This window comes from Oryzias latipes, chromosome 5, assembly GCF_002234675.1.
Source record: "Oryzias latipes chromosome 5, ASM223467v1".
Lineage (NCBI taxonomy): Eukaryota > Metazoa > Chordata > Actinopteri > Beloniformes > Adrianichthyidae > Oryzias > Oryzias latipes.
In genome coordinates this window covers 23,942,154-23,952,073 of record NC_019863.2, presented here as the reverse complement: position 1 = coordinate 23,952,073, position 9,920 = coordinate 23,942,154, and positions in this window count along the sequence as shown.

Below are 9,920 nucleotides of genomic sequence, written 5' to 3'. Positions count from 1 at the left end.
GACGTGTGTTTTTCTATGTGGCAGGGAAGGAAGGTGGATGGATAGATGGGAGGCAGCGGGGCGAGCGATGGCGTGCGGGCTTTCCAAGCTTTATCTGACATTTATAAGATGAATTGCGGAGCGTACACTGAGGAAATAAAGCACGTCTCTGCATTACATGACGCAGGTTTACCCCCAGGGCCGCCGCGCGACAGATCTGGTATTCTCACTGCGGGCTGGCGCGTCAGCAGAGAATTAGATGATTGCATTTGGACGCGTGATTGAAAGGGGAAATTTGGATTGCTGCGTGTCACTCTGGGTGCCACCAGATGAGGAAGGATGAAGACAGCCGAGGCAGGAGGGCGACTCTGTCTCCTTGACTGGACTGCAGATTCATTCCGGTCAGACCAGGCGACACTTAAATCACCCGCGTGGGGGAAGAAAGCTGGATATGGCAACAAAAACTCAAAGAAGACATAAAATTGAAGGTTTCTGCTCTCAGTCTTTTTTCCAAACAAACACTTACCCCATTACAAATGACTGTCTCTCTTGGCCTTTCGGTTTTCTCTGCAGCAAGAAAAAAGCTTTCGTCTTGTTTACACGTCCATTTCTAACCTTTATTATCTTTGGGGGGTTTTGTTAATACGATATGATTGAAAGCTAAATAAAAGAGGCCTCTTTTAGTCTAGAGCCATTAATAAGATGAAGGGAAGCCACCCACCAAAGACTCGTTTATCAAAGAACACAACACAAACTCTTAGACCAGCATTTCTCTGCAGTGTATTTGAAGAAGAAAAAAACTTAGAAGCAAAGACAAAAGCTAAAACAGATTAGATATATTCATCCAAATCAAAACCAGTGCTAATCTAGTTCAAACTGACTCAATGAAACACAAAAATAAATAAAAACAAAACTCTGAAAAGTATTTTTAATGTAAGATGAATGAAAGTTATTTTTGTTATTATTATTATTATTATTATTTTTACAATTTGTGGATAGTTGGAGCAACTACTGGACATTAAAGGACATTGATCATTATTTGGCATTTTCCTCAAAACGTCTGACTAAAAAAACTCTGATGTTTTATACGTAAAGGGTTAGGATCGGAATCAGACATTGGAACCAGAATAGACAGGAAGTTGGATTTGTGACTTGCAATAAATTCTCACATTCCTGAATTCTATATTGTGTTTTGCAAATGCGAAGCTGGACAAACTGAAATTTTTAGCAAATATAGTGTTCCCTCAACTTGCCATTGGGGAAATCTGTGAAGTAGGACTTGTTTTGAGGCTATAAAACTAGAGACGCCCTTCAGAGCTTGAGCTCCATATTTGTTTTGAATTACACTAACTGTTCAATCATGTAGGCAATTAACGTAATTCCAACTGATTCCAAAAGGCAGAAAAGCAGCTTTGCGGTATGATACAAAATTTTACTGTGTTGGTAAAGTGTTGCATAACTAATATTTTACCTTACTACCATAAATTGTTGCATATTGGCTAAAAGCCGCTTTTCTCCACAGGAATTGTTTTCGTGGCTGGATAGGAACACATGAGCAGACTTGTTCACCCAGAGCTTCAACTCTAGTATTGACATTCTTTCAACTACTGTAACTCTTCAACAGTTTACGCAATTACTGTAATTCCAGCAGATTATGAAGTGGAGAAAAGCAGTTTTGACCTGTCCAGGGTGTACCCCGCCTTCGCCCAATAGTGGTTGGGACAGGCTTTTGCAACCCTGTGACCCCAGAAGGGACATAGATGGTAAAGAAAATGGATTGATGGATGAGAAAAGAAATTTTGTCACACTAAACAATATAAAACCCTTCACAGTAATGAAGTGTTTAAGCAATCAACGTAAATCAGCTGATTTTGTCACGGAGAAAGGCGGCTTTGCACCGATATAAAACACTTTTCGCTAGTGAAGCTGCTTTTTGACAGTGTCCAATGGATTGCCTTAATTATTTAAAGGGTCAAAGAGTTTCAATAATTCAAGGAGCATGTTATTTAGGTACCACTGGTGACAGCTTCGGTTAAAGTTTTGCCGCAAGGAAACATCTTTACTTTCAAAGAGGGAATTAGACAATCCATAGGGTTTCCAACATTGACCGAGTGAAGCAGATATATGTGAATCCCGAATGACTCCAGGATGGTGTGAGACACTGAAAATTGATTCACATGTGAGGCTGAAGGTGTTTCTTCAGGCTTACACGTCTTTGGGTAGTTTTTCACACACTGTTCCTGCATTTTTCTACTTTTCCAAACAGAGGTCCTCACAGAAATCCCACCTGAGGCAGGGCAGCCATCTGACATGACAATGAACCGTAGAGGAGGAGATGTGACCTTTGTTCCAGCCGGCGCTGTGTGGATTTTTTTTTTCTTTCCTTCCAGAACGATGCTGTGATGTTTATTTCCTTTCTTGGTCTGTCAGTGACCTTTGAGTTCCTGTGGATATTGGATACTGTAACTCAACAAATAAATCTTTAATTTATTCCACACACGGCCAGCTCTCTTACAAACGTAAATTAAAATGTCTTCCCAGACACCAGGATGCTTTTATTTCCAGGGAGAAATGCACTTGAACTTCTGCTGTAATTGCCGGGGAGAACGAAATTTATTATTTGCTCCTGCACCTGTTTGCTAATGTTGTGGCTCCCAAACAGATCTGCTTGCCGTGACTCGCTGCTGAGTGGCGCAGCTGTGTCTGCGCTCTCGTACCAAATTGCACCTCTCACCTCAAACAAAAGTGTTAAGAGCATTTACTGTATTTTCTGTCTGCTGAAACACTGAAGCCTTACATTTCACATAATAAATCTCAACTTCCTGCTATTCATAGCAAACTCTTCAGCTACAGGGATGTTAAAAAAAATCGAAAAAGTTTGATCAGCATTTACCACTTAAACGATTTACTTATCAAAATGCCAAAAATAAAAGAATAAAACACATATTTTAGATTTTTACTTCGCTACGAAAAAAAGTTCAAGGGTTGGCAGCTCTCGTTTCTAATTTTAGAAAGTTTGAAGTCACGACCATGATTGGAATGTTCCTTAAAGCAGCTACGTTCACACAGCCGTCGGAAAGGTCTTTGTAAACGCAGGTAAATGTCCATTTCAGACTTCTATGTTCAAAACTCTTGCCATGACGCATACTACGCAAGTTTCTACGACCGTTTTCTGGCCTTACGTTCAATACGTTATAAAAACAAACACTGTACATCATATACATCTGCTAAATTATGTAAACTCAGCTCATATAGTACAAGTGATTAAACCAACATACAGAGAGACAGCAGTACCGTCTGACTGCATAGGTATTGCGCAATCCAAGGTGAGGCTCAGCGGGCTGGTGCCTCATCGCACGTCACTTCTTAGTATCTGAACGGCAAATGCGGAAATTCAGCGATTTTGAAAAGAAAAAACACCCAAAAATGGTAAATTTAAATGGAAAATGACTGCAAAGCACAAATTACTGATTAAAAATAATTATTTATTTATAATTTATTTTTTCTCTTTTCATCCCCTAATGACAGGTGAGGCACAGCCTCACCTGCCTCTCCTGACTGCACGTCACTGCATACGACTCCTTCCTATCCCTCCCATTGTAGGGGCATTTGGAGGGGTAGAGTTGGCCGAAATGTATATATTTTTGGGCTAACCCTCAAGGCGGAGAGATTCCGAGCCATCCGCCTCAGTAGTATGAATTATGATATGTTGGGTGATTTGATTAGTTTTTAAATGTTAAAGATGCAAAAATATTTAATTAATTATCAACAAATTTGGCATTTTTTTATGTCAAGTCATTGAAAAAACAATTAACCAACAACAGACGAGGTTTTCTCATCATAAAGTTTTGAAAATTGGCTAAACTTTTTTTCCGCCAGGCAAGTTGGAGATTTAAATGAGGCAGCCATTGTAAAATGAGCAGGAAAAAGCCCTTTTACTGCCCCTAGTGGAATAATGATGAACTACAGGGCAGAAAACAAGGACCAAGTTAGAAACAATTCGTTTTTTAGGAAAGTTTAGATCATGCTAATGCAGTTGGGGTCTCAGAAATGCGTATACCAAAAATAATACGATTGGTAATATTGGGTTAATAGAGGCACTGAAAATGCATTATGTAAATCAAGGAATGTTTTGTTTTCTACTTATTTTTAATCGCTTAAAGAATAAAGAAATTAGGCTGCTTCCATTAAAGCCACATGCTACTTGAGTATTACCATTTCAGTCTTGACAGATAGAAGTATGAAAAGCATTATGGGGAGTAGAAATATCTTTCAGTGAATTGCAGGAGGTCCGTTCTCTCCATATGTCGGAACATGAATGTGAATTCCAACACGGATGTTTGTGGGGGGAAAAAACACTCAGTAAGGTAAGGGAAACCATCCACAGCTGTAGAACTGTTACTGTCTTTTAATAAGTGCTTAAAAAGCCATTCAGGGTCAATTTTCCCTCCTAAATGGATTAATTTGACTAAATTGGTGCTTGCCTGCCAGCAGTGTAATCTTATTAAAGTGTTCCCATACAATACTATGATTGCTTTATTGCTCAATATCTTATACTGCAGACACAAGGGCCAAATGCAGTGTACAAGTGTGAAAATATTGCAAGTGTTTTAACAATGACGTGACATTAGCATTTTCATCAGGGCTCATCCTGACCTTTCATAATGTCACTGTGCCGTTAAAGAGCACAGCACATTCATCATGAAACCTGCTGCTCTCGTACTTTTAGCTCTATTATCTGCCTTTCAGACTCTGAAGTGTTCATATTTGAAGATATCATGATTTGACAGTCAACCACAGGTAGATCAGTGAGACTTTCGGGTACCACAAACGGCAAAAAAAAAAGTCTTCAAATAAAGAAAACGTAGTGTTAAAACATTTTTAAACAGTGCCCTGTTAAACTGAGCTATTATTCTTAAATTTGGGATTAGTTAAACCTAAATTCCTTTTGAGCAGGATCAAGGAAATACAACCTGTGGACAGTAATGCTACATTCACATCAGGCTTGGAAACGTGTTCAAGCTGCCACTTTCAATGAAAAGTCTATAGAAATGCGTGTTTCGGGCTTCCACGTTCAAAGCTTGTTTACACATTGCTACACAAATTTTGTTATCCATTCAATGCACATTAAAATATAAACCGGTTGAAGTTTGACCAATCACGGATTCAGATTTGGTCGTGCTGTTTGGATAGCATCCTTTTAAAAACACGGAAGTGCCAACTGTTTGAAAACTTACCATGAAGGAGACATTTATAATTGCAGTGTGAGCCCGGTCATATTTATATGACACCAAGTTTTTCATAAATCAGAATAGAGCTGGGAAAGAAAAAGCCTGGAGCAAGATTTGGAAGCACCGCTTTGACATGTGACTGTGACTACATGTGATAGTATCGGGCAGCGACAGTCCAGTGTGAACACCATATGCTAAAAGCGTTCAAGAACCCATGTTCATTGTATTCTATTCTTGCCTTTTTAATACAATATTCTTTTTTTTTTTTGTTAATTGAAATTGAGGTTCATTAAATCATGTTTTCTTTCGGCTTTTGCTAGATTTGTGTTTCTGCTCTTCCCCTCTTTCCATTTGTAGACCAGGTTTGCAACACATCCAGGAGTTTTCCATTCATTAAATCCACCGTTTCAGTCGTTCCACACCAGGTTCTCCTGTCTTCACCTTTTCTGCCACAAGGAAGAACCATAGACTGTAAAAACCTTAGACAGCTCAACCCCTCCCTTCTCGCGTTCCCAACAGGAAGTACCCACTGGTTTCAAGAAGCCAAAATCCTATAGACTATAGAAATAGACAGTCATTACTGAGTCCTTTTGTTTGTCAGAATGATCATTACTGCTCTGATATCTTTTAATTAGCATCTTCTTTCTAATCTTAATTTTTTAAAGTTATTCAAGTTATTTACGGACTATTCAGATCCCTCTGTAAAAGGGACGTCGAACGTCTGAGCCGTTTGATTGACAGATTTTGGGTAGCCGTGAAAGCAACATTTGTGTTTTTTTCTTCATTATCTTCATTATGAAATAAGGTCTGGGTTGGTTTTGGAATGAAAGAAAAACACATTGTATAAAAATAAAAATAATCCCAAACAAAAACCCTCCAAAGTCTTATTTAATATGTGTGTCATCAGGGGGTTTAAAAACGGTAATTTTAATATTAGAATACAGAATAAATGCATTAAAAATGCTTGCTTTTGTTTTCATTTCTAACAAAGATAGTCCATTAAACTCCTCCAGGAGGCCACATTGTTCTGTGTTAAATGTTTTCAAATTTATGGGCTTTTCTCAAGAAGAAACGATCCAAAGTGAAAGAAAAAACTGATATTAAGGGAGTAAAATTAAAAAGAGAGAAAAGGGGATCCTTTTCTGAGGTACTGAGTCGAGCTTTGGAGTGGAAAGGCTATCATTAAAAAGTTGCTGCTATGATGAAATTTGCGTCTCAGCTAAATTCCCCCCCCCTTTTCTTTTGGTTCATTGATCAAAGTGTGCACAATATGATGCGTTCAAAGACATTTAGCTGTGTATTCATTTTACAGAGTCGTGAGCAGCGGGTTAATTGTCTTACATCGGAAGTTTAGCATATTTTTGGAGTCTAACTTGCTGTTATAACTCTCTAGTGTTTAGCCAAAGGAACACCAGAGGTTCAAAATGTGATTTTTGATGTTCACACTGAAACCAGAATGAAAGGCTGTCACACAGGCGGGGGAAAAAGGGAATTCAAACAAAACCCAGTCAGCTTCACATTCTTTGTTGCATAGCTGCTCTTTGGCTCAAACCAATGTTTTCACCATCAAAGACCACATTTCTCTGCAGCTTCCAACACGAGAAGACTAACAGTCGAGCTTTTCCCATTCCAGCAGCATTTGGACCAAACAAGCATCATGGACACAAAAGTGAAGCTGGAGGAAATTTCTCAGCCATCTACAATGTTTGTAAATTCAATTATTTAATAATTCAGCAGCTCTTTTTTCTTTCTAAATCTCATGGAGAAAATGGAGTGTTAGACCACCACAGTAAACAAATACATGAGAGTAAAAAAGTAAGAGAAGTAAAAATTTTTAGAGAACAACGTTGTAAATTTATACTTCAAAACACAGTGATTTTGAAATGAAAAAGTCAGTGTTTTTATGAAAATAAAATGTAACGTTTAAATTTTTTATCTAATTTCAGAGAAAGATGGACATCACACTGCTCAATAATCTCACTGAATCTGCTTTACTTAACTGCTTAACATACTTTTCAGGAAATTATAACTTTATTTTTGAAAACTTCCTTGTAAAATTACGACTTTTTAAATCTCGCAAAATGTACACTTTTCCTAATAATTGTACAATTTTATTCTTGTACACTAGCAACTTTTTCCTAACACTTGTACGACTTTATTCTCGTAAAATATATTTTTTCAAATAATTGTGCAACATTTTTTCTGTCAAATGTTGACTTTTTGTAATAGTTGTGCTATTTTATTCTTGTTTAATGTTGACTTTTTACTATCATTCATACAACTTCTGCTGATAGCCTTGTGAGGAACTGCAACATTTCTCAGTCACTTGTTAGCTTCGGATCTGGAATCAACAGGTGGGGGCTTCCTACTGCCTATTCTGGAACCTCTTTAGTCTCCACAGGAGATGAAGGTGACAAATATAAAAGGAAGGATTTCTTGGATTCTCTTCTTAAAGTGCAAAGCTTCTTGTTTTCAACCAAGATTAATGCGAACAACACAATCTTCAGATCTTTAGAGGGAATGCTCTGAGCTATCCAAATATTTTATTTATTTTGAGCCTGAGGGCACGTTTCATAACCTGTAAAGTCTGTGCTGAAGTAATCAGCAGAGAATAAACGTGCTCTGCAGCTCCGGTCAGCCGGGTCAGTCTTGGGTTTTTAAAATATTCATTTCTCAGTGGTTGAAGAAGGATTCAGGGCCTTTACTGAAGCGAAAGTACAGAAAAAGGACTGCACATGCAGTCAAGGAATCTCAACACATTGGGTGGTTTTCCTCCTCAACTGACAACTTTACAGGTGTGTTAGCAAGATAAACCCTCCATAACATCATAAACAGACGTGATTAAAGCTTGTCAACGAGTGGTGCCATCCCAAAACCTTAGTCACATGACCGTTATGGGGGGGTTGACCTGTACGGGCTCTGCGGGTTATTGGGTTGTCTGGGACCATGAAGGGGCGCCAACATCTCAAGGGGGAGTACGGGCGTGTCTTACAGTTCCCTTGAGGCTCTTATTTCATATGGAAATGGAACGAAGCGTTGTCGTGCGCGAGGCAAGTTTACCACGAAGCATTTGTGACGTACAGAGGATGCTGCCGTACGTTTCCCTCCAATGCCAAATGTCAGTCATTAGGAAAATACTGTAAAATATACATACTGGCTCTTTACTGTCCGCGTGCACAGGGTGTGTAGGCAATACGTAAGTGCGTGTAGGACCCCAGTGGGATGTCCACACAAACTAATTTTCTAATTTCCTCATTTCTGACGGGCTCCTTGCACAATGTGCAGGATTTGGGGGAGTTGAAAAAGATAAAAAATCTGTAAAACTCACCTGCGTCTCACCTACTTCCCCGTTACGTGTTAAGTCAGGGGTGTCAAACTCATTTTGATATGGGGGCCACATTCAACCCGTCTGATCTCAAGTGGGCCAGACCAGTAGCGTAAAGGCAAAATAAGAGCTTTTTTCTTGTTTTTTTACCCAATTGGAAAACATGCCTCAACCAACATGGTAGCCTAATCATTTCTTATTACACATTCATTCACAGAGACCAATGGATCTTAAATAAAATTAATTTCACTTTAAAAAGTATTGGTTTATTCAATTTTATACAGCCTGAATATTTTAAATCTGACACTGAAGCAATCCTGATAATAAATTCAAGAGGGGTTACAGAAAAAAATGAAACATCTTCCTAAAATGTAAACGTCCAAATGATGACAAAATTACACTAAATTAAACTTGCAAACATTTGTGAACATAAGAGTTTGGAGTTAACCTCCTTTCTCTCCTGAAACTTCACAAGACCGTTAATAACAGGATTCAAATCCTGTGCAGAAACACATTTACTGTCATTCAAGTGAGCAAAATACAATGAAATGTCCATTATTATTATCATTCATTATTATAAGAATCTTTTCCTGGTTTCTGCCTGAATTTTGTGGCAACACCTGCCTTCTTCCTGACCTTTGATGGGGCACCATCAGTGACCAAAATTAATTCATGTGACCAGTTCACCCCAACATTGTCCAGTACAGAGCTGACTATGTCATCAGTTGTTGTTGTGTGCATCAATTCAAGAAACTCCACTGTGACGTCTCTTCATCACCTCTAATAAATATGCACAGCTGTACAGATCTGTGATGTTGGGGCTTTCATCAATAGTGACTGAAAATACAATAAATGACTGGATTCCTTCATATGGCTGCCCATGTTTCCTCAGAGATGTTGGATCTGATCGTAATTCTTGACAGACTCATGTTTAAGATCGACTGCTTTTTGGGAGCAAGACTTTTGTAGCCTTCAGCATTTTTCAATAAGTTCACCATCTAAAAATGGTTTGGATGTTTGCTCCAACTTGTTTGCAATGAGGTAGCTAGCTTTCACTGGTCCATCACTGACATCACGGCTGCAGTAAATCCAGATGGTTATTTATCGGTCCAGCTAATAGTTGCTAAATCTTTTTTTTTTTCTAACTGCAAATGGTGAAACTTTTCTTGGAGGAGAGTCTCATTGAGGAGTTGAATGTTATATTCTTGGAGAACCTGTTGATGACATACCAAGCATGCAGGTTTGCATTCAGTTCTGTGAATAAGTAAAACGCTTTCCATTTTCCTGGAAAGCTCAGGACTTCACTTCAACTTTTTTTTGACTAATGACATTTTGGTCATTAGGGTGTCACCACTGATCATCCTTCAGTGGTGAGGCTCACAGGG